Source organism: Cotesia glomerata, linkage group LG2 (genome assembly GCF_020080835.1).
Source record: "Cotesia glomerata isolate CgM1 linkage group LG2, MPM_Cglom_v2.3, whole genome shotgun sequence".
Classification (NCBI taxonomy): Eukaryota; Metazoa; Arthropoda; class Insecta; order Hymenoptera; family Braconidae; genus Cotesia; species Cotesia glomerata.
Genome location: NC_058159.1, coordinates 10,136,679 through 10,163,559, shown reverse-complemented (window position 1 = coordinate 10,163,559; position 26,881 = coordinate 10,136,679). Strand labels below are relative to the sequence as shown.

Below are 26,881 nucleotides of genomic sequence, written 5' to 3'. Positions count from 1 at the left end.
TTTCAAATTAATTATACTATTTTAAAGATCTGTGTTAAAAAGTAGAGAGGGAAAATAAAAACAAAACAGAGTGAGTTGAAGTTTTTCGATACTTAAACCTGAAAAGTGTTAAAAGTATTGTTTGCCAATAAAAGGTATACTATAGAACCGATGAACATCACTATAAACTATAATATAAAGTTATACTTTTGCAATTAGTATTATAAAAACTTAAAAATTGTTCATTAGTATCATAAATTTCTTTTGAACAAATGAAAATTTATAAAAATATGCTCTGATATTTGATGAATAATTTATAAACCTACTTCTTAGTAAAACGCTTTTTTTAGAATTTCCATTCGATAACAAGAAAATTGATTTCTGAGTTTCCATTCACTGTTCAAGTGCAATAAAGATAGTGCGGTTTCTCTCAATGAGTGCGAGTAGAAAATAAAACCAGAACGATTATTAAAGGCAGGAGTAACAAAATAGTACATGCAAGAAAAAAAAAAAATTACATTACCTGTGAAAGAATTCTCTGATTAGGCTAATTTTTAAATCAGGCTTATGTGAGTATATCAGGACATAGTAGAAATTATATTTGGACTTATAAAAAAAAAACTGAACATACTGACGATAAATTTCACGGGGGAGACCTAGAAATCTTATTTACTTTCATCAGTATCTTTTTTAGATGGTTATGAGTTAGATTCACGTTCAAAATCATATTTACATGAACTTGAAATCTAACTCAGTGTATAAAAACGATTCTATGTTGCAAAATAATATCATAACGGCATAGCGAAATTAGTGCAGTCTCTTACGATAGTGCGTTGTGAGGTGCGTAATAAATATTAATTTTTATTTTATTTAATTTTTGTGAATTTCGTTCGATCAATTTAAATGAGATTTCAGTATTTTTATGATTGGAAAACTTGTTTTTTTTTCCAATCAATATATTGCATGTAGAACCAAATAAGGATTTTAGAATAAAGTATCTCCAAGAAACTTGAAAAAAATCAATTTTTCTACATTTTGTATTTACGAGGAGCAAAGTGGTCGTTTACTGCAAAATGAATTCTTGGAACCATTCCAAAAACAAAAAAAATATAAAATTCTCTCTTGTTCATTTTTTTCAAGTATCATCAAAATTGTATGATTGAAAAAAAAAAAATCTGGAAAACGGTTGACCCTAAAGGCCATCCCTGCAACTTTCCGCCAATTCCATACCTAAACGCTTGAAATTGCACTTATGACGTTTCTGAGCTCTTCGAGCTCAAAAATACAATTTGTGTGTTATTTTGAGCTCTCAGAGCTCAAAAAAATAGCTTTTGTATGCTTTTGAGCTCTTCGAGCTCAAAAGGCTGACAGCGGTTTAATAAAACAGTATTTTTGAATTTTCAAACTGCAATAATTTCTAAATGAATCGATTTTCACGCGGTTAGCAGTATTCCACGCACTTTTTCAAAATCTATTGTATACTTTTGAACACAAACTGATCGAACCGAAAATTTTAGAGAAATTTGAAAAATTCACTTTTTCCGAATTTTTTCAACAACAGTAACTCACGAACCAATCAACCAATTTTCACGGTCTTGGTAGCGATCGAAGTGATTTTTTAGGCTCTAATAATTATTTTATTTCGTCAAAAATGATCCAAAAAGAAATCTCGAAGTTATGTGAAAAAAACACTTTTTTCGAAATTTTTTGTTTTCGATAACTCTCGAACGAATAAACCGATTTTGATGGGATTGGTGGCAATCGACGTGGTTTTTTAAACTCAAGAGCTGATTATTTTTTGGAATTGATCGGTGAAGCCGTTTAGAAGTTATTCCAAAAAAACGATTTTTTCAAAATTTTATTTTTGAGATTTCTCAAAATCTAGCGAACCGAATCAAATTTTCACGAAATTTAATGGTAATGATACTCTTTGGATCGCCACCTATTTCGATCCGACCGGCCGAGCCGTTCAAAAGTTATAAAAGGTTTACATACATACACGGAGAAAAAAATTTTGCTATAGGAACTCTATAGTAGTTAGTTAGTTGTAAAAAGTTCCAGTAGGTTAACGTATTCTTATAGTAACAATACCGTTTGGCTCCTGCAACTCTACATCGTTGAGCTCTGAGAGCTAAACGTTATTTACCTCTCACAACTCTACAGGATCGTTCTGAGACTATAACAAATTTTTGGAAGTCTGCTTAATAATTTTTTTTTACGATTTAGCATTGATAATTTAATAAATAAATGCGGCAGAACGAATTTATATTGCCAACAATAATTGTATATGACAAATAAGAATAGTATTATAATAGAAATAAAATAATAATAGAACTTATATTACAAATAAAAATTATTTGTAAAATAAAAATATGGTCGTCACAAAATTATCTTATTTTTTTAATTATATCAATAAATATTGGACATAAAATCACTACCGTATATGCACAAGAAAAGATAAATAAACGAAAACAAATTTTATTTTGTGTTAAATGGGGTCTTTTTAATGTATTCCGATAACATTACTTGTCACAATATATTTAACTAATAAATTAAATTAACAGTCACTGCAAATGAACCTTGAAAAACCATAAATACAAAACTGTTCTAACGAACTTTAATTTCACAAAAAAAAAAAACCTATTTCCTTAAATAAATAAACTAGAAACTTAATTGTCCTCATATATTTTTAATAATATGGATGAGTAACAAAATAATTCTGTTTGTCATTTTAGAAGGTTATGAAATATGTCAGCGCACTCCACTACTGCGCTACATAGAGTGCTCCCAACTATACCGTTTGGCTCTGAGAACAATCCCGTAGAGCTCTGAGAGCTGAACAACATTGAGTTATCAGAACTAAATTACATTGTTACTGTAACTCTACAATGAATAGTAAACTGTGTATAGTTGTGGTAACTCTACAGTTAGGTTACCAGAACGAAATTTTTTTTTCCGTGTACACACACACACACATACACACACACACACACATACATACATACATACAGCCGCACGGAAACCATCGCGGGAATAGTCAGAGAAGCTTCCTGTGACCTTAAAACGTCGAGATCTGATGAAAACTCGATTTTCGAAAAACGGGGTAAAACCAATAACTTCCTGATTTTTGAAAAATTTCAATTTTCTTAGCGGGAAGTTAAAAATAAACGTTAATTATCTACAGTTCAAAAATTAATTACCTGATGACTTAAAACAATGATTAAGCATTAAAATTCGATTAATTTTTATAATTTGTAATAATTGCCATTAAGTTTAATCACTATTGATTTTTACAGTAAATAATAATCATTTATTTATTTTTATTTTATTTATTCAATTTTTATGTCAAGGCAAACTAGCCGAATGATAATAATATACATAATTTTTATAATAAAGTACACGTATAACAATATTAAATATATAAGACTAACATCATCATATTTTAAGGAAGTTAATAATTTTGAATGATTTAATAATATAGTTGCAAAATTCAATAGTACTGTACTATTTATAAGAATGAGAACAACAATAGAATCAATGAGCAATATCTGAAAGCTAATTTTTTCAATGGTAACATATTAGATACTTCAGTAATTTAGAATGTAAATTTTTTATTTTAAATTTTGAAATGGGCTGTTTGACATTTATAGTACATTTTCTCGTTCTAGTTTCACAAAAAATTCAAAAGCTTTATTTTTGAAGGAGTCTAGGCTGAGTGATTCTATGACTTCAGTGGGTAGCTCTTTCCAGATTCGAATTGCAGAGATTACAAATGAATGCTCGTAGATTGTAGTCGAGAAATTTGGCATTTTGAAAAGAATGTTATTAAATTTCGCTGAAATTCTGTCAGATCTTCTGATATCAGATGGTTCTTCTATAAAAAGACTCCTAAGGAACTTGGGTTCACCCGAGTTTAGAAGCTTGAACATAAAGCAAGCTAAAGCGTAAAGTCTATTGGATTTAATTGTGAGCCAATTTAATTTATGCCTCTAAGGAGTGATATGTTCATCACGTCTAAGATTGAATATGAATCTGATAGTGTTATTCACGAGACGCTGCAGTTTGTAGTCTAACTTTTTTGGTGAATTAAGAAAGACTAATGAACAATATTCAATAATTGGGATGATCATGTTATTAAATTAATTTATGACGAAGTAAATTTATCCTGGAAATAGTTAATACAGATGATAATGAAAAAATCGGCTTGATAATTTTCGCTTTCTGTCAATGAATTACTTTTACCCATTCACGCGATTCACACGCACGCTTGCATATGAGAGAAAGTGCCTCTTCCTTTCTTTTCCTCTCACGATCGAGTCGCGAAAGCCATACAAGTATATATATTTCATGTATACTTTTATCGGTATCTTTTCCTATACATAAATAAAATATAAGTACCTTCATCATATAGCGAAAATTCATACAGAGTACAGTAAATGTACATACTTGCACACATACATTCTACTACCATTTTTACCAGCACTACTATTAGAGTTCAAGAGCCTTTTAAGACATTGACTCCACTTACAATAGCTTATTGCTATTTTATCGATTGGATTAATCGGATTACAGACGAAATCGTATCTCATAAATAATCGCACTTCAAAGAATATACATTTATGGCACATGGTAGTAAAATCTTCTTATTTTTAACTTTACATTTCTTTGTACTTTTTCAAGAACTTTAAAAATAATGGACTGTTACATTCATGTTCTTCAAATTGAGCTTGTTTTGAATGCTTAAAGACACTGAACTTCAAGTCTTTTCATGAAAATATGTAGTTATTTCATATTTATCCTCACAGATAGAAAGCATTAAAGCGATTGTTATTGCGCGATTTATAATGCAAAATTGTTAGAGAGTGCTTTACTATCGATAAATTTGTTTAATATTTTCTCCTGAAATATTTTTAATGATATGCTCTTCTTAGCTCAAAGAGCAATAAAGTTTGCTTAACTTTGTATATACAATCTGATACATTAATTCTGTAATCTTGAAAATTCATTTGATGCGATAGAAACAAAAAAGAAATCAAAATAATCCAAGAACTTTTTTCGTTAAATGAGATCGTACGAAGTTATCTAACTCGGTCGTTTAATAAATTATTGTAGTTAATAATGAAAAGAAAATTGACTTTATTAGTCTTCTATATGTCTATCTTATACATAAGTAAATCTTTTTCCTAACGCACATGCACGGTATAATGTCAGCTACCCTTAGAGAAAAGGACAATCGGCCCGAGCTTGGCCAAGGCTTGGCAAAATGCTCGTTAACTCTGGGGCAAGCTTGAAATCCAAGCTTGGCCCAAGTCCGTCTAAGCATACAAATGATAACTTCCTGCCAAGACTGAATATTAGTACTGTGCCAAGACTGAGAATAAGTATTGCGCCAAGGCTGAAAATAAGTATTGTGCCAAGACTGAATTTTAGTATTGAATCAATACCGATTTTCAAGTCTGACCCATGCCTGGTTACCAGGACTGGGCCACAGTTACTATTCAAGTCTGGCCCATGCCATTTGATAAAAAGTGATAAAAAGAAATTTTTTATTTGTAATTTTTTTTTATTTTAATTTCTATGCAGGGCTAACGCAAGTTTAATTTCTTTGACTCTTTATTTAGACCTAACTTTTATTAATTATGAAAATAAAGTGAAAATTGCATTTGCCCTAACCGAGATTCGAACCCGAGCCGCACGCTTGCTAGACTGATAACTAACCCCTACGCCGTACGACTGATAAATTGATCTACATCTCATCATTTTTATAATCTAACTCTTTATAGTGACAGAGTGTGACGGTTTATTGTTTTCACAATTTATGTTATTTAATATTGTGTTTTAATGAAAATTAACGATTTTTCACAAATGTTTATTAATTTTAAAAAATACAAAAGTCAAGTCCTTGTATTACTTTAGTATTTATACATCGTTCTGAATACTTTTAATATTTTGTTATAAATTTTAATGTTTAAAATTATCAACACTAAAAACTCCACTGTAAATTATTATATTTTAATTTTTTTAAGACCGTATCAATCTTGACGATATGTAATTGTTTTTGTTAAATAATAAATTTTCAATTTAAGCATTTTCTAACAAATATTCATTAAACAAGAAATATCTACATTATTGCTCTAATCAGGTCTAAATTCTTCTATAATTAATTTAAATCAGGATGTTTACAAACAAATAAATCATTAACAATTTTCATGTAAAATCAAAAACTCAATACAAATATCTAAAAAAATAATAAATATCTTAAAATTTTACAATATAAAAACACATACACTGTAAAAAATCCGGAGTGAATCGGGAGTGAATTTCACTCCCATTTCACTCCCATCACTCGGAGTTCCGGAGTGAAGTAATTAATCACTCCGCGTAGGGAGTGAACCCAGAGTTTTTTTTTGCGGAGTGATTTCGGAGTGATTTCGAATTTCACTCCGAAAAACATCCGCGATCGCAGTTTTTAAAATAAATAAAATAAGATTTTAATGAAATTTTTTGTGTGTCTTCCGGTGGATTCCAGAATGGTTTAGATTCACAATTCAGTCCACGAGAAAATGTTTATTTAATAGATTTTTTATTTATAAATTGTTGTTGATCTTGACTAACCACATACACTTTTCATATATTTTATAAGTATCATATATATAAGATATATGAAAAAATTCATGTGGGTACTCAAATGAAAGGTCTCGATGAGTATAAAATCATAATGGACTTATATTTATGAAAATGTTAATAATTAACGAATGATAATGTATTTTGTTAACTAATGATGTTTTTAACGATATAAGCTCGTTCCGATGTTACACTCATCAAGAGCTTTCATTTGAGTAGCCACATGCATTTTTGATATATTTTTCATATATACATATATATAATATATATAAATATTGATGTGGGTACTCAAATGAAAGGTCTTGATGAGTGTAACATCGGGATGAGCTTATATCTTTAAAAATATCATTAGTTGACAAGATACAATGTCATTTCTTAATTATTTAAGTTTTGAAAGATATAAGCTCATCCCGATGTTACACTCATCGAGTTCTTTCATTTAAGTACCCACATAACATTTTTTATATATTTTATATTTATGTTATTTGTGAAATATATAAATATATAAAATATATCAAAAATGCATGTGGGTACTCAAATGAAAGCTCTTGATGAGTATAAAATCAGAATGGGCTTATATTTACGAAAATGTTAATTATTGAAGAATGCCCATTGCATATTGTTAACTTATGATGTTTTTAACTATACAAGCTCATTCCTAAAATTTATAAATTTAAGACGTGTGTACATGACAACGTCTGTCGGGTCCGCTAATATATATATATATATATATATATATATATATATATATATATATATATATATATATATATATATATATATATATATATATATCTACATATTTTTTTTGACAATTTTTAATTATAATTAATTAATAAAAAAAAATAAATAAAAACTTTATAATAATAATTGAAATGAAATATTATTGAAAATAATAATCTAAATTTTTAATAATTAAATATAAAAAGGATTTATAAAAATTTATTTATTTCTAAATTCATTTATTTTGGGAGTGAATGCGGAGTGAATTTTATTATTAATAAAAATTAAGTCCTCGGAGTAAATATCACTCCCGCTGGGAGTGAATCAATTAAAAATCATTCACTCTTCATTCACTCCGCGTTCACTCCGCAAATTTTTTACAGTGTAGTCCTCAATTTACAAAAAATTACTGCGCATGACATTTTAATATATAAACAAATTTTTTTATTTTATTTTTATATTTAGAGTCCGTAATAGTTCGTAAAGTTTGTCCGCCATAAGAGCCCGTGTATAAGAAGATAAAATATGTGATTTTTAAAATTTAATAACTAAGTAACTAAACTGTGAATCTTTTTAAAATTTTGGGATTAGATAAATTACGTATTTATTTATACGTATACTTAATTTCAAAGCTCAAAATTGGAAATTATTTTTTACATTAGATTCGCTCGAACCTCCTTAAGTAAAAAAATTCTTAAACCCAGAAATTTTTCTTGGTTTAAATAATTTCAACTTGATTAAAGAATTTTTCGTCTTGATTTAAAACAATAAAACTTTTCAAAATTATTTTCTTTTGGTTCAAGAATTTTTCACTTGATTCAACTTTTTTTTTTCTGTGAAGCCTTGTTAATTAAATATTGGTTAACTCTTGAATCAAGGCTGGCAAACCAAGACTCGTTACATAGATATTGGCTGGGTCTTGGTCCAAGAGTAGTAAACCAAGACTTGTCACTTGAATATTGGCTGGGACTTGGTTCAAGACTGGCAAACCAAGGCTTGTCAGTTAAATATTGGCTGGATCTTGGTTCAAGACTGGCAAACCAAGACTTGTCACATAGACATTGGCTAGATCTTGGTCCAAGAGTAGCTTAACAAGACTTGTCAATTGAATATTGGCTGAGTCTTGGTTCAAGACTGGCAAACCAAGACTTGTCAGTTGAGTAGTGGTCCAATCGTGAGCCAGTATTGTTCGGCTGAGTCTGGGCAACCCATTATTGTGCCCAGACAGGCCCCGTTGTAGATAATTTTTTTCCTACAAGGGTAATGCTCAATATATTAAGTGAGGCGAAAATCGGGGCATTTCTAAAATAATGACTACGTAATTTATAGACTGTAAATTTCTTTTTTGTTTTATAAATGACCAATAGAACATTGATTTTTAGTAGAAATTTACTGAGAGTTATGACTCGTGCTTTTTTGGATATACTAAATTTTTCTAATTCCTAACAACATATTATTGAAACCAACTGCTTGTAATAGATACTGATTTAAAGAAATTTTTAAAATACTCATAAAAAATAATAGTTTAAAAAAACTAAAAACACGCTTTTTATAGAAAACCAAACTAAAAAATAGAAAATAAATTTGAATTAAGAATAGTGTTAAAAATTTCAATAAATATAAATTAATAATAGTGTAAATAAAAAAAATGTATTTTATTTTAAAAAAAGCGTGAGGTGCATGGTGTCAATAGTTAGAAATATTTTATTGACAGATATGAGTAGAGTGATTATCATTTTGATAATATCTTAAAAAGCACCCACGCTTTTTAAAATAAAATACATTTTTATTTACACTATTATTAATTTATATTTATTGAAATTTTTAACACTATTCTTAATTTAAATTTATTTTCTATTTTTAGTTTGGTTTTCTATAAAAAGCGTGTTTTAGTTTTTAAACTATTATTTATTTTTTACTTTTTAGTTTGGTTTATTTATAAAAGCGTGATTTTTTAGTTTTTTTAAACTATTATTTGTTGATTATCAAAAATATTCAGGCGCGCAAATTACCCACGGAGAGTTACATACTGACATACTGACATACAAGTGAAGCTAATAAAAAATAATTATTTATAAATATTATAAATACGGGGAATCAGAGTTCGATTTCGGAGAGCGAGCCTGAGAAACGGCTACCAGAACCAAGGAAGGCCGCAGGCGCGCAGATTACCCACGGAGAGTTACTGACATACTGACAAACTGACATACAAACTGACATACAAGTGAAGCTAATATAAAGCGTGTAAAAAACAAAATAAGTGTAAGTATTTTAAAAGCTTTCGAAACAAAATTTTAAGCTCAGGTCATTTTATCCAAAATCATGAAAAAAAAAAATCTGGAAAACGGTTGACCTTGACGGCCATTTCCGAAACTATTTGCTATGTACGAGTTTAAAACGCTCGATAAATTTTTCATTCTAAAGTTTTGAGCCTTAAAGCTCAAAAATACAACTTTTATACTTTTTCGAGCTCGAAAATTTAGTGGTTGTAAATAGATACGTTTTTGAAAATTCTAAATTGCGATATCTTCTGAACGAATCAATCGTCTTTGATAGAACTTGTAGTATTCGACGCAGTTTTTCAAACGCAAAGAGATTATTCTTTATCTACCAAATGATTTGACGTAAAATTTTAAAGTTATGTACAAAAAACACTTTTTTGGAATTGTTTAAAATTGAATATCTCTTGAACAATTCGACCGATTCTGATGCGGTTTATGGCAATCGACGCAAATTATTGAGCACAAAATGATTATTTCTTACTTACTAAGTGATCCGGAAAGAAATTTCGAAGTTACATAAAAAAAACACTTTTTTCCAAATTTTTCTACAACGACTTCTCTAAACGAATGAACCGATTTTAATGCAGTTGGTAGCAATCAATTTTGTTTTTTGAGATTAAGAGCTGATTAGTTTTTGGAATTGATCGATACACTAGCTTGAAAGGTATTCCAAAAAAACATTTTTTTTAAATTTTATTTTTGAGATTTCTCAAAATTTACCTAGCCGAATTGATTTAAACTCAAAAATCTAATGGCAACGAAACTCTTTTGAACGCCACCAACCTCGTTTCGATCGGTCAAGCCGTTCAGAAGTTATAAGAAGTTTACACACACACACACATACCAAGAGACACTCTCATAGAAATAGTCAAAATAGCTTCTATATAAGAACCTTAAAACGTGGAAATCTGGTGAGAACTAGATTCTCGAAAATCGGGGTGAAACCAATAACTTCCCGATTTTCTGAAAATCATCGATTTTCATAGCAGGAAGCTAAAAAGAAACAAAAAAAACGTTGTTTTCAATCATAATCAATGTTTAATTGGTGTTGAAGAGGCAGTAAGCTTTGAAAATATTTTACTAACAACAAAAAGAATATTTCAAAGCTTCTGAAGAAAAACTTTTCGCGACTTGAAGTTTAATATAGCAGAACATTTCATTTTCAAGTATACCACATAATTAAGTTTAACATTTCTAAAAAACTTGTATTTTTATTAAATCGCGTATTATTATTTGAAATAACAGTTTGAAGCTTGTATGTCACTTTCATTAATTATTTCATAGGTATACATATGTGCCCTTTGATTGCTCCAAGTAGAAGGTAATTAATTATTGAGGGTTTTTCCAGGTCACTGATTACCAACTTGAGCTGAAGCACTCTAGTTATATGTACAGGTAATTCAATGCAATGAATTAAAACGCAACATTTATACATCACGCTATAACTCAAAATTATGCAACCAAAGCAGATTAAATTCTAATAATTTTATACATTGTGCGTTACAATTACAAACGACTACTTCATAATGAATTTTTGAAAAGCAATTTTAATGCAAATTAAATGAACAGAAAAATGTATAACCTAGAAAAATCAAATAAAAAAAAAATCTTCAGATTTATAAAGCTAGTTTTCAAGGCGTAATTGTATCTGTAATATTGGAGTGAGAAGCTTCCATATCTGACTTTGTTCAACAGAAATACTTTTTATTTTTCTCTTTAAACTTTTCTTCATTATATCGCATCCGAATTTTTGTGGATTACAATCAACATTCATGCAGTTTGAAGTGTATAAATGTTGGAAAATTTTAACTAACAAATGGAAAAAAATTTTTTTTTATTAAAAATGACTTTCTAAAAAAATTGATGTCGCGTTTAACATAAAAACAAAAATTCAACAATTATAACCAAAATTTGAAAATCAGTTGATCTGCATGCCTTTCCGTTTATTTTTAAGCTCGAAAATCTTCCGACTGATTGATTTTTGAGCTCGTCAAGCTAAAAAATTCAAAAGTTCTATCAAACATGCGATTATTTACAAATTTTTAAATGGCTCTAACTTTTGAACGCGTCATTCGATCTTGAATTACTTGACGGCATTCGACGCAGTTTTTAAAATACAAAATAGTGATTGAAATGTCTAGAGTTGATAAGTCAAATATTTTAAAAATTATTAAGAAAAATCTTAGAAGAATTGTTTTTAATTTTTATTCAGTCGTTTTGTTTGATTCAAAATTGGTTTTTAGTCCACGCGTCGGACATCCAGCTGGGAATATAGTCGGAACGGCTTTCTAGGACCTCAAAACATGGATATCAGATGAAAACTCGCATTTCCAAAATCAGACCAAAATCAATAACTTTTTACTTTTAAAAATCATTAATTTTCAAAATGGGATCTTAAAAATACAATATTTTCAGTACCGAGCAAAATATATTATCAAAAATGAACATCCTCGTAACTAACAAGCTCTAAGGCTATCCTTATATCCATATATCGGTAAGTTTAACAATTGCCCCATTTAAAATGAATTTCCTTTTATTCGATAGTCAAAATAAATCCCAGTTGTCAGTTAAAACAGATAATGGAACAATTGAATTGTTACATTACAGAAAATAATAAAACAAAAGTTACTACTACGTTCACCCTTTATCTCATATTTTACAGCCATTGAAATGATAATTTCCACTCGCTGTGTTATTTTTATTAATTTGTCTTTTATGATTTTCCATACGCAAGCATTTATACTTTAAGCTTATCACGGATTTCTGAAAACAAAATAATAATCGCCAAACAAAAACTCGTAAATTTGAAACTGCGAGTTAAAAAAAAACCATATGCTAATTTATTTTCAAGATGTATTGATTTTTTTTTTTTTTTTTTTTCAAATTAAAATTAGATAATCACGTACACGGAAAAAAAAATTTTGTTTTGGTAACGTAACTGTAGAGTTACCACAACTATACACAGTTTACTGTTCGTTGTAGAGTGACAGTAACAAAATGTTATTTAGTTCTGATAACTCAATGTTGTTGAGCTCTCAGAGCTCTACGGGATTGTTCTCAGAGCCAAACGGTATAGTTGAGAGCGCTCTACGTTGCACAGTAGTAGAGTGCGCTGACATATTTCATAACCTTCTAAAATGCCAAACATAATTATTTTGTTACTAATCTATATTATCAAAAATATATGAGGACAATTAAGTTCCCAATTTATTTATTTAAGGAAATAGGTTTTTTTTTGTCAAATTGAATTTCGTTAGAACAGTTTTGTATTTATGGTTTTTCAAGGTTCATTTGCAGTGACTATTAATTTAATTTATTGGTTGAATATATTGTGATAAGTGATAAGTTATCGGAATACATTAAAAAGACCCAATTTAACACAAAATTTGTTTTCGTTTATTTATCTTTTCTCGTGCGTATACGGTAATGATTTTATGTCCAATATTTATTGATATAATTAAGAAAATAAGATAATTTTGTGACGACCATATTTTTATTTTACAAATAATTTTTATTTGCAATATAAGTTCTATTATTATTTTATTTCTATTATAATACTATTCTTATTTGTCATATACAATTATTGTTGGCAATATAAATTCATTCTGCTGCATGTATTTATTAAATTGTCAATGCTAAATCGTAAAAAAAAATTACTAAGCAGACTTCCAAAAATTTGTTATAGTCTCAGAACGATCCTGTAGAGTTGTGAGAGGTAAATAACGTTTAGCTCTCAGAGCTCAACGATGTAGAGTTGCAGGAGCCAAACGGTATTGTTACTATAAGAATACGTTAACCTACTGGAACTTTTTACAATTAACTAACTACTATAGGATTCCTATAGCAAAATTTTTTTCTCCGTGTAGAAGTTATTATTTTCTTTTTTATGTAAAAACGTCGAAAAATTATCTTATCACTTCAAAATCGTTGAGTAAACGTCAAAATTTATAAATTTTTTGATAATTCATATAAAATTTTTAAATCGCGATATTATGACATATTTATATCAAATTATTCTACTTTCAATGTGTAACATAAAAAAAATAAATGCATCATCTCAAAATTGTTAATAAAAGGTCAAACTTTCTACTTAAGAATTTTTCAAATTCTCTAATCAACATAAAATTCGATTTTTTGAAATACCAACTAAGTTTTATGTTCAATCCGCTGAAGAGTAGATCATGTTATGAAAAAAATTTTTTGAAAATGTTCATTTTTCGATTGCTTATGGTTGAAAATAGTTATACTTCTATATAATTACCTCAAATTAATTCATAGACTCATTGGAGTTGAAATATAAACTTGGTGCATAAAACTGATGTTGGCTAGATAACTTTTAATAAAAATATTGCGATACAATTTCTATTACTAAAACTACACTAATTAAAAAATTTCCAATTCGGTCAAAAGTTTTCGCTGTAATAACTTTAATTTCAGACATAAATGTCATGTTTTCGTTCAGTTCAGAGTTATCGCTTTGAAGTGTTTTCTAATATACCATTCTCAAAGTTAAAACTAACTAACAAGTTATGACGTAGCAAAAAAAGTTTTGATAGTACCACACAACATATACAAGCAAAGTGTAAGAGCGTATTTTATTGTCATGTCCTGTACCTCTCTGCTTAATGCTTAACCATACCACGGTGATTTGATCGGCGAGAATGCAAGTTGTAACGTACTTTTTTTCGATGGTTATACATTTTGAATATTTTTAATATCATAAATACACTCGGATGAGTAGTGGTTTTTTGTCTAGCACTCATTCTAATTGGTGCATTTCATTTCGTAATGAGACGAGTTAATGTATTGTTAAAGTGCAAAGAGGCACACGAGCATGAGGGTGTACAATATTAAGAGAGGTAAAGTAGAAGCAAGAAATAATTTTAGTTTGTAGGCTGAATTGCCAGTATGCGATGCGATGGTGTGAACTTTGTGCATTATATTACGGTCAAAGATTATACTGAGCGTATACACACTCACCTTTATAAACATATATTTACATTTTTTATATCCTTTCTTTTTTTTATTACTTTCATTTCATTTTTTACTCATTTCATTACATAATACATTTGTACTGTTAATTAAATGTACCGTATGAACAAAGGCTTTTAATAAAGTTGGATAAAACAGAATTATTATCATGATTTCTTTATTGCATTTTATCAGCAGACTTGTTTACTTACACTAATTAAAATATCTGACTGACAATGGTTTAATGTTACTATTATTTTATAATTATATTCATGCCACTAAAATTACTAAATTAGTTGAAAACATCACAAAAGATTCTTTCTTTTAGTCATTTTTTATTTCACTGTCCATTACCCAAGTGGTTGTTCATATTTTCCGAATATAGTAATTTTGAATATCTGAATATTGCCCCTTCAGCCGGGTTCATTCTTTGATAGACGCCAATTCAAGAGAAAAAGAAAAAGCGCCCGATCAATTTTCTATAATTCTAACGCGACAACTTATGTTTACTATCATAAGTTTCCAAAATAAGAACTTCAAAGCGATTTTGTCTCTGGCTTTTACCAGTCTGAAGTTCAAAGTGTAAAGTGTATTATAAAAAGAGTTTATAGGAACCGTTCAATGAACTAACTGAGATCCATGCGAAAAGATCATAAAAATCGAAAAAATTGAATTATTTTGAGGAAGAAAAAATTTGTAGCATTAGACGTAACGAAGGAACAACGTGAAAAGCTGTGCAACATTTTTCTTTTGTACTCCCATTCTCATACGACCCGACTTTCCGAATATTCTCTATGTAAATTACATCCAACATAGTCTCGTGTAGATTACACAGACTACATTTATATACTTGTGTCAATGTTTTTACAAACAAAGATGCAAGGCATTAATGCAAATCCTACCTACACTACTCTTTTTTTTCACTTAATTTATGAGTTTTCTTTTTCTCTTTTCTTCTTATGTTTCTTTATCTGCAAAGTTGACTTCTTTTCTATATTAATTGTGACAAATAGTAAATGAACAATTCGGATTATACTCAAATGAGAATTGAAGACGAGCAGAATTTAAATAAGAAAAAAGTAAAATAAATTAAAAAAATTTTCCTTGAGAAGTAATAAACAACAAAATAAGTAAGAGTTTATGCAAAACAAAAAATTGTAATAGAAGAAAGCGAAATAAAACGTATTCTTTTTCCAGCAAAAAGACGACGGTGTATTGTACGTTATGAAAATTACAACCTTAGTGTCTAACGGATCTCGGTCTTTGTGACGAAATATTTTCCTAATTGAAAATTGTTTGCAAATGACGTTGTAAAGTCCGCTTTGTGATAAAAAGAATTTTCTTATATGAGCATGATTTGCATATTCTATTTTTTAATCGTTTATGTGAATATTCATTGAACTCGCCCCAAAAAAACCAATTACTTTTTTCGAGTTTACTCTGAAAACGTGAAAATTATATGAAGTTTTATAAAAAAAATTGATGTAATAGTGAATTTAAAAATTAAAGATATTCAAATCACATCATCACTATATTATTAAGGTAGTTCTTTCCCAACCTATATAGTTTATGCTACTGCTGTCTTTTTCATTCGCTAGTGTCGCCTCTCTTACGGGCTATCGCTCACTTACTTCCATGCATGACTTTATTTGTTTACTTTACTAGTTTATCAATGATTTCTCAAAAACTATGTGGTAGGGAATTCCAGAATTTTGTAGGGTAATTATACATGTATTAATCTAAGTAATATTAGTTTTTCGTGAAATTCTTAAAATTTCTTCAATACAAAAATAATAAAACCGCGGTTTTCTCTCTCTTTTCCCATACCACCTGTGTAAAAATGTCATTTTCAATTGCAATTATCTTCGGTTGAACGTGGTAAATCATCTCTAAATTTTAACAGCGTATGTATTATATATTTAAATACTTCTATACGGAGTTTGGGAGATTTTTTGAATTTTGGCTTTTTGAGCCCAACTACCTTAAAGCTTAAAATACGGTAAAAAGGGAGAATTCTCTTTCGTTGTTTTTTTTTTTTTTTTTTTTTTTTTTGTAATTCAATTGCAAGACGTAAAATTATCCATATTACTATTTTATTCTTTCAAATCAATTAGAAGTCACAAATTGTTAAAACTGATCGTTGCGCTGCTTTTCAAAATTTAATAAAATTCATTATTCACGAACTTTTACTGATTGAAAACTACGCATTTACTTTTAATTTTATTTCAATAACTGTAAAAATTATGAAAATAAAAAAATATAATGTTATAAAGTTAATGAGTTTGACATGGAAGATAGTCCAAGTCCAAATCATTGTTAATGTAGGAAATGATAAAATATCAAGAAAAGTGACTGAAAAAAAAAAAATTTTTGTTTCTTAAGAAATTGGGAAATATTTATTTGTTTTTATGCACAACATTATAGTTAATGTTACTCTTATATTCCTTTGATTAAAACTAGCATCCTGATAGAACCTTATTTTACTTCAGAATTACAAAAAATTGTACATATTAATCTAAACGTATGTAAAGAGAGATATAAATTTCCAGAAATAAAAAACAATGAAAAGACGGCAATGAAAAAAAAAAAAAAAAAAAATACAAGCAGAACAAAAGTATTCAAAAAACAGAAAATCATGGAAATACCCTTTTTCTATTTCTTAACACTACTTGTAGACCATTACACAAACTCCTATTCCCGGTTTAGTATTTACGGATGGCTCGTCACTTAAGAGAAAAAGAGCAAGTAGTAAGTAAATAAAAAAAAAAAAACAAGCTATACATCGTTTGTTTCCGCTCGTTACCGCGGCGCCTTATTTTTAGCTGGGGGCGCCGCTGTCTACTACAGCGATCGACAGAGACACGTTCACCCTCGCTTTCGATGTTCTACATTTCAAAAGAGAACTATAAAAAAAGGCCGTCGCGACAACTATTTTTCCCTTATGATTTTTCCACTCTATATTAAGCTTCTTTTTTCATACTTTGAAACCATTTTTTCCGACACAATAGTTATTCAACGTGTTTCTTTGACATAATGGTTATGATAACTTTTTTTGCCGCTCCAATCACTTCGTATTTAAAAACCGTACTCCTATGTGAGAGATATTCCCTTTTAAGAAAAGACAGTTAGTTTTTCTTTTTATTATTTATTCATCTAAAATGAATTTTTGCTTTCTTATAAGGTTGTTCCATTAACTCAAAAACTGTGTTCTTGAAAAAAATTCACACGAAATTTTTAACTTTTTTCTCTCATAGTAAACAGTATTTCATCCAATTCAAAATTTTGCTATCTCTCTGCTATCTTTACTATCTCATTCGTTATTTAAATCTAGCAAGAGATGCCTTGAAGAATTTGAAGATTAGAACTAATTCGAAGCAGTGGCTGAGAAACAAAAAAAACCGCTCAATTAGGAGGTTTTCCCAGTTTTTCCATAACAACTTAAATTCTATTATAATTACAGAAAATTTCATTGCTTAAAATTGTAGAGCATTAACTTCCCAATACTGATCAAAAAATCAACTTAATTTAAGAGAAAATTTTTGAACCTAGAGTATCATTTTGGAGAGTTTAATCATCTTGAATGAAGTGAAAAAATTCTTTGATTAAGAAGTTGTTCTTGATTTAAGTAAATTTCACTTGATTCAAAGATTTTTCTACTAGCTTCAAAAAAATCAAACTCTTTAAATTGACATTTTGAGTTCAAGAAGTTTCCTCTTAAATCAAATTAATTTTTGTATCAGTGTATAAACATTGTCTGAAACAATTTCCCATGTCAATTTGTTTAAATAATAGATCACACCAATGTTGCATCTGCCACGGCTTATCGCTGAGGAATAGTTACTCATAATTTTTTTTTTTTTATTTTTGTAATATCGTACAAATTCATTGATATTTTCTTAAAAACTGTGTGTTTAATTAACGTTTTTAAATGCTTCAAGTCCGATCTCCATGATATCGACAATTAAATATTCCATAGCGGGAAGGTAAAAAACTTTTTTTCATTTAATACACGGAAAAAAAATATCGCCCTCAAAGCAATACTGTATTGCTATAGTGGCTATCCCCACTTAATTATCTATTTGATTTTCTTAAGATTGTTGAACTTCTGGCTATAATTATACTTATTGGTAATAAATAACATAAAACCATGTTTTTATTAGTAGATTTCATAGAAATCTTACTATTGCATTGGTCCTCATGACGGAACTTTTGAAAAATTTTGCTATATTTCGACTCAGCTCGTCAAGCGGATTCAGAAAATGCATATGATTCAAAAGTTTATAAATGTATGTATTTATATATATATATATATATATATATATATACGATGTAATCGGCATTGTCTCTTCTCTAACTCCTGTAATTCTATACAGATCTCAATAAAACGTAACATACTTATTCTTAGGACGATTTCCGAGGTTAAGTTCTAAGATGAGCCAAATCTGTCGATTAGTTTAGAAATGAGAGCAATTCAAAAATTTTCAAAAATCGCAAAAATTTTCACTTTCACCGTATTTCTGTGCAATTACAATTGAACGCGATATCTTATCAAAATTCTATAAATGGCATCTGAAAGCTTATTAAATAAGCTTTAATTTGTGTACCTCATTATCAGTCTAGGCCAAAAATTATCTACTTTCTCAGACAGATTTAATGAAATTTTACTTTTGCATTCGTTTTGACGTCATTATTGTTTAATCAAACAAAAATTTATTTTTTTTTTTTCGTATGCAACCCTAGTAGTATTTTCATTATTCATCATGAAATCTCCTTCCATTTTGGCTGCCGAATGGCCTTTTTTAAATTATAATTTATAATAATTCTTTATGACAATAATCTAAAGTTTTTATTGACTTTTTTAATATTCTTCAATTTAATTTTTTTACTCAATAAAAATAAAATAAATAATCCAAATTTATTCAATTGATAAATTTAATTTTTTATAGATTTTTTATAAAGTCTTTTGAAATCATTATGTATAAATATTGTTACTCAATTAATCGATATTGGAATGTATGTATGTGATTATGTTAGTAGATGACGCCGTTGAAAAATTTAATATAGCTTTTCTAGTCCTCTAAAGTATTGCTACTGTAGGAATACGTTTTGCTGTAGCAGCGATCTACGAGTAGCTGTCTCGTAGATGGCTCCAGCAGTAATATTTTTTTTTCCGCGTGACAACGCTTTGTCAAAAATGAATAATTTTTGTATGAAAAAATGTATAGCTTTGTTCTAGCCGGTGATGAATAGTTTCCGTTTATTTTAATATTGTATATTCATGTATACACTTTAAAATTGATCAATAACACAGCGCTTTAACAAATGATTTGTAAATTGATTCAATATAAAAAAAAAAAATCATTTATCTTCAATATCAATTTTATTCGCATGCATTCATAAGTATGTATGCAAATATCTAATGAACTAGTTTATCTGCTCTAATAATTTTTATTTCATAATTAAGACTGTAATAATTAATAATTATATAATTATACTTATTAATTCAGTAACTTTTTTTTTATTATTGACCTACAATCAATAATTTTAAGCATCGATGAAACTATTCATGCATAATGTATTAATGGATATTTAAAATATTTATGTTTTAGGTAAGCTTCTACATTCTACATTTCCCTATTAGCCTGTAATAACGAAATAAATGATCAATTGTAACGGCCGTATTGAAAATAATATCCCTGTTATACAAGGGTAAGTAACGTCATTCATAATTTAATTCTATATCCATTATTTTCACAGATTAATTACAAAATTGGTAACTACACTGAAAAAAATAATCGGTAGAGGCTACCGATTGGTAATCGGTAGAGGTTACCGATTTTTTTTCGGTAGAAGCTACCGATTTTTCGGTAGAGGCAACCGATTAAAATCGGTAGAGGTTACCGATTTTTTTTTCGGTAGCCTCTACCGATTTTAATCGGTTGCCTCTACCGATTTTAATCGGTTACCTCTACCGATTTTAATCGGTTGTCTCTACCGAGAAATCGGTAGCCTCTACCGAGAAATCGGTAGCCTCTACCGAGAAATCGGTAGCCTCTACCGAGAAATCGGTAGCCTCTATCGAAAAAATCGGTAACCTCTGCCGATTTACATTTACCAAAGAAATAGTTTTTGGGGCCTATAACTAAAGTATAAATGACATGTCAACATGATTTTCATGTGACAGCAACATGATTTTCATGTGTTAGTAACAAAATTTTTATATGGCAGGCAATCCTTTATTTATAAAATATATACAAAATTCATGTGAGTATTCAAATGAAAGGTCTTGATAAGTGTAATACCAGAATAAGCTTTTATCGTTAAAAATATCATTAGTGGATAAAATACAAAGTCATTTTTTTATTATTGACATTTTTTGAAGTATAAACTCATCCTGATATTACTCTCATTAAGACCTTTCATTTGAGTACGCACACGATTTTTTTCATACATTTCATATGTATATTTTTCATATTTGTAAAATATATAAAATATAAAAAAAATTCATGTGGGTCAAATGAAAGGTCTCGATAAGTGTAACATCAGCATGAGCTTATTTCGTTAAAAATGTTAATATTTCACAAGATACAATGTCGTTTCTTTATTATTGACATTTTTTAAGATATAAGCTCATCCTGATGTTACACTCATCAAGAGCTTTTATTTGAGTACCCACATGCATTTTTGATATATTTTTCATGTAGGGGAGGGGGGGGAATGGAGTACTTAAGAAACCGTTATGATTTTAAGGACTTAAATATGCTGATTTTTCTCGTTTTCAGTCGTAATTGAAAAAAAATAATCAAATTTCAAGTTGCCGTAGAAAAAAAATTTTTTTTTGCGGGCAAAATGGGGTACCCCCTGAAAAAGTGAAAAAAAATTTCATCATCCGAAAATGAAATGTAGTTAAAAAAATAACATTTTCTTATCGATGTCTACCAAAGAACCCAGAGAGATGAACAAATCACCCAAAAAAGAAACATTGTTATAGTTGACGCAATATACTTCTAACAAAAATTGAGGTAGCAAAAAAAATTTTTTAATTTTGTAGTAATTTTTGACGGGTTTGGCTTGAGTAAAAATAATATCAAGATAAAAAAAAGAGTTCCGTTGAGAAGATTATAATTTTTGGATCTCCCGGTGAAAAATTTTTTAGACATAGTTCTCACGCAATTCCAAGCAATAGCACGAAAAAAAACATTCGTAATTTTTTTGCACTCTCTTTCTTGGTTTAGGGATTCAGGAAAATTTTTTCAAGTTGAATGATCTTGTAGGCCTGAAGATCTTACTTTTTTAAATTAAATATCTCACAAGCCCACCAAATGATTTTGAAGAAATTGGCGGCCTCTGACACAGTTTTCTGAGCACTGATAGTTAAATTATGACATCAAAAATTATCGGAGAATAAATTTCGAAGTTATTTGAAACAGACATTCTTTTAGAATGGTGATTAGTTTACACAGAAAGAAAGGTTCACTTGAGCCAAGAAAATATTTTTCTTCCTAATTATTTCCTTGAACGAAAAAAAAGGTTTCTTTTTGACACAAGAAATTTCACTTATTCCAACAAAATTAACTCTCTTGTTTTAAGAAATATGTATCTTGAACCAAGAAAATTTATTTAAGTCAAAAAAATCTTCTTGTTTTGAGAAAATTCAGCCTCTTGCTCCAAAAAATTAAATATAAAGATAGAAGTAAATTTTCAATAATATTTTTATTGATTAACATATCAAATGGGAAGATCAAATAATATTGAATCATTTTTTTTCATTCAATATGTATAATTGCACGCTAAAATAATATAAAATGGGTATCATATATTCAAGAGAAAAATTTTCTCAAGGTGAGAAAATTTTTTTCTTAGCTGAAGTAGGTAGCATTGCTTCCCTATCTAAGTATTTAAGTATCTAAAAATCTTGATCAAATGTAAAAATTTATTGCATCAAGAATTTATGATAATTTGAATTAAGAAAAAATTACTTCCACCAAGAATAGAATTTCAAGAAAAATTTTTATTTCGGGCAACACAACTTCAGTCTTCCTTTAGGCACCTGAAAATTTTCTTGAACCAAGAATTTTGTTCTCCAGTCAAGAAATTTTTCTTTCTGTGTAAGATTTTTCTTCGACACATTAGAGGTTTACACTCACATACTCACACGCCGACAGATATCCTCGTAGGAATATTAAGAACTAGTTCCTAGGACATTAAAAATGTGAAGATCAGATTAGAACTTGATTTTCGAAAACTGGCATGGAACCAATTACTCCCCGATTTTTTTTTTTTTTAATCATTCTTTTGTAAAGCGAGAACTTAAAAATTTAGAAAAAGTAATCGTAGATGTGAAAAAAAATTTATTACGATGCACAATGACGATAAAAATTACTGTAAGAAAAGTTAGAAAAAAAAAATTTTTTTTCAGTAGAGGTTACCGATTTTTCGGTAGAGGAAACCAATTAAAATCGGTAGAGGCTACCGAGTGGAAATCGGTAGCTGCTACCGAAAAAAAATCGGTAACCTCTACCGATTTTAATCGGTTGCCTCTATCGAAAAAAAAATCGGTAACCTCTATCGAAAAAAAAATCGGTAACCTCTACCGATTACCAATCGGTAGCCTCTACCGATTATTTTTTTCAGTGTAGTTGATGCTCGAATATTTAAATTAAAAATTATAAGCTCTTTATATCTCTTCATTAACCGTTCCCATATTATTTTGCACCAGCCACTAAATTTATATCTCTTTAAATCTCAAAATGTTTCGATAGAAAACTGCTTTTAATTTTAACAACCTCCAAATTTTGCTTTAATCCACTTCTTTGTGATTAATTCAATTCCATAATTTCAATTTTTTTCTGCAAATAACGATTACACTCAAAACTAATAAATGATTGTACCTGCTTTATAAAATATAAATATAGCTCGACGTAATAAGTATGCATTTCACTGACTAACAAGATCATCACATTCGTTAATTTAATTCATTTCATGAATATCGCAAGCTTTTTCAGTCATTTCTCTTAATGTATATTAGTATCATCAAGTAAAAAGACTCAACTATTAGCTATATTAATTTTAAATTCAAAAGTTTAAATGACATAAAAGGAGAAGCTTACTTGAAGTAAGGAAATTTGTTTTAAGACCTAAACAATTTCGCAGCAAGAAAACATTTTCTTGGGGCAAGAAAATTAGTTCTCTTGCAGAGAATTTTCTCCTTCTGCGTAAATGTTTTCATAATATCCCTTTAAGATGATTATAAATGGTTTTGACGGTACATTATTAAATAATTTACTCTCATGATGATATGACATTTTTTTTTTCTGATGTATTTTTGTCGATCTCAGACGGAAACTGGCAAATGATCATTTAGATAGTAGCCTAGCGCAGTTACAACATTGTAGACCAAATAACTAAATTATAAATTTTTAGCTTGCCATTGATTAGTTTAATGGTTGTTATTATCAAAAGTTAGTTGACTGTATACTTTGTGTAAAATTAACCAGGGTCAAATCTGTAATAACTGGATTTATTGATTATCAGATTATCAACTTTAAATTATTTCTTTATTATACTAGACATGAAAATCGAAAGAACTTCGGAATGTGAATTAATTCAACTGTGAAAAGTGACTAGACACCATTTCAGTAATTTAATTATGTCATTTGAATTAAAGAATAACTAGTGTCATCCGGTCTATAATCTAAGTTAGGAATATTTCGAAAAAGTTCAAAATTTAAAATGTAAGACAGTTATTTAGAAAAGGAATAAATGATTGATCCTAAATAAAAAGGTCATCCTCAAATTTATTTTGCTACTTTGTGAACTCGAAATTCTTAAGAATATACCCGTTAATGAATAATTAAATTCTATAAGTTTAATAAAGTAAAACGTATTTTTTTAGAAAATTCGCTTTTTCAAATGTTTTAATTACTTATGTGACCATGAAAAATGACATAATCGATAAAAAAATCGATGAAATTTTTCAAGTTAATATAATCACTAAATAAAAAAAAAAAATATAATTCGAACAGTTTTGGATTGTAAGAGCTCTTGAACAAACCAATGAATTTCGACCGAATTCGCGACATTTGCCGCAATTTGTTAAATGTAATGAAAGTTAAAAAAATAATCCAGAAAAGTTTTCTAAAGAGCATACTTTGAAATATATTTTTAAATTTTTGCTTAGATCCAATGCATGTCGCTGGACCACCAAATTTATTCCTTTGATTGAAATGATAAGGTCATAAATTGGATGCATCTAGAAAACATGAAAAGAAAATTAAAATCTCTCTGACAAAAAATTAGTTGTTGAACAAAAAAAAAGTTTGGAAAATCCAAAAGTGCATGATTCATAATGCTCAGTTGGCTGTAAAAAAATTTTTTTCTCAATCAATAATAAAATTATGTTGTTATTATTAATATTGTTAATTTTTTTTACATTTTAATGTTTTTTCGTTTTTTTAATCTATAAAATCGATCTTCAAAGGTAACAGAATTATTCTCTATTAAATTCTCCATCTGATGATGTACAATTCATTTAAGTCCGTGGACTGATAAGAGTGTAACAATAAATACAGTAGCCGAAAAGAGGCAAAAAGAATTTTTTGGTGGTAAAGCACTCTAATATTTCACATTAAGTCGTACAAAAAAAGTAAAATATTAAATGTTGATTTAATTTCAAATGTTTTCGGAAGAAATTGATTTGTAACAATTTGATTGCACATTTCAAGTCAAAGTTTTTAAAAGCCAACTTGAAGACAGATTTGAACATTGCATAGAATCACATTCAATCTGATCTATCAAACTTACAGATTGTGATATAAATTTTATTGACGTTTGTGAATTTAATATTTTTATCGGAAGAAACAACCAAAGTTCAATGACCAAATAAAGACATTAAAATAAAAAAATGAATTACACCAATAGATATCAATTATTTGAAGTATTTATTGATAAAAATAAAGTAATAACTTTTATTTTATCTATGACTCGTATGTTGTTCACGTTTAGCTCTATGAAACTTCTCTATCTAAAAGTGAAGTATTGACACGATGAAACAATACCATTGTATTGTACTTTCTCGAGAAGTAAGATAAGAGTTAAAGTTAAAGTGAGAATCATCAGACGATCTTCTATTGTCATTGGTGATGTGGTCGTCACTGTGTTGGTTGTTGTGGCCGGAAGCACAAGTCTAACCATGAGGAGTGCACTTTCTTGTACGTCAGCCCACTCGAGCTTGCCCACGGGTATGACGTCGGAAGAAGTTGCCTCCGTGTTCCATCACTTTTCCCTTGCTTCTTTGTGGAATAGCGTCAAGAAGATTCGCTGTTCTCGTTTTATCCTCCTTATTTTTATCCTTACGTTTTTATTTCCTTTATTCTCTTTACTATGCTTTTAACTCTGTAGAGACCAAAGACACATCACGAATCAAGTTTCTCTTGTAGTAATCTATATGTTTTATGTGCAATAGAGCCTTTATCTATCATTTGTTTCTTATATCTACTGCATATCTAGACCGCGAAATCGTTCAAATGTGCTTTGCAGCCCCTCTAATATTTTCCGATGACTCATTCGACTTAAATTATTTCTAGCTGTTCTACACGGAAAGAACAAAAAGACACTGCATATCCTCCTATAGTATACTCCGTGATATCTGTGGTGAAAAAAAATTTCAGAAGATAGCCAATATACTTCAGAGTATACTAAATTATTTTTGGATTATACTCCGTGCAGTCTCCGATTTAATTGATTAATTTTTCTGGTTATATCACGTAAGATTACACGGGATATAATCCGAAAATATAATTTTATTCCAAATCAAAAAACTAATCCTTAAATTAATAAGTTTAAAAAAAAATAAATTAAACAAAAAAAATTTTAATTTAAAATTAAAAAATTAAAAAAAAAATTTAAAATTAAAAAAAAAATTTTAAATTTAAAATTAAAAAATAAAAAAAAAATTTTAATTTCAGTGTGGTACTATTTTTTAAAATAAGATGTTAATGAATACCAATCTTCATCTTGTTTTAAAAAATAGTACCACACTGAAATTAAAATTTTTTTTTGAATTTTTTAATTAAAATTTTAATTTTTTAATTTTAAATTAAAAATTTTTCTTTTAAATTCATTTTTTTTTTAAACTTATTAAGGCTTAGTTTTTTGATTTGGAATAAAATTATAATCTGTATTATTCATTATAATATACTTATTATTCATTCATATTATTCATATATATTTGATTGCAAAATGCACTTGAAAATGATAATGTAAAAATAGGTACTATCGGCAGATAGATTCTAGTTAAATTC

The 26,881-nt window shown here is 28.5% G+C and overlaps 1 protein-coding gene and 1 long non-coding RNA gene across 3 annotated transcripts in view; both read left to right on the top strand.

Moving 5' to 3' along the window:
• The window catches only part of LOC123258558 (furin-like protease 2), a 344,896-nt gene that overhangs the window by 135,462 nt on the left and 182,553 nt on the right, over positions 1 to 26,881 (top strand). The window lies entirely within an intron of this gene.
• LOC123258570 lies at positions 857 to 19,278 on the top strand. Its single transcript, XR_006508094.1, has 3 exons — positions 857 to 867; positions 2,014 to 2,015; positions 19,195 to 19,278. It is a non-coding gene; the product is annotated as an uncharacterized LOC123258570 (long non-coding RNA).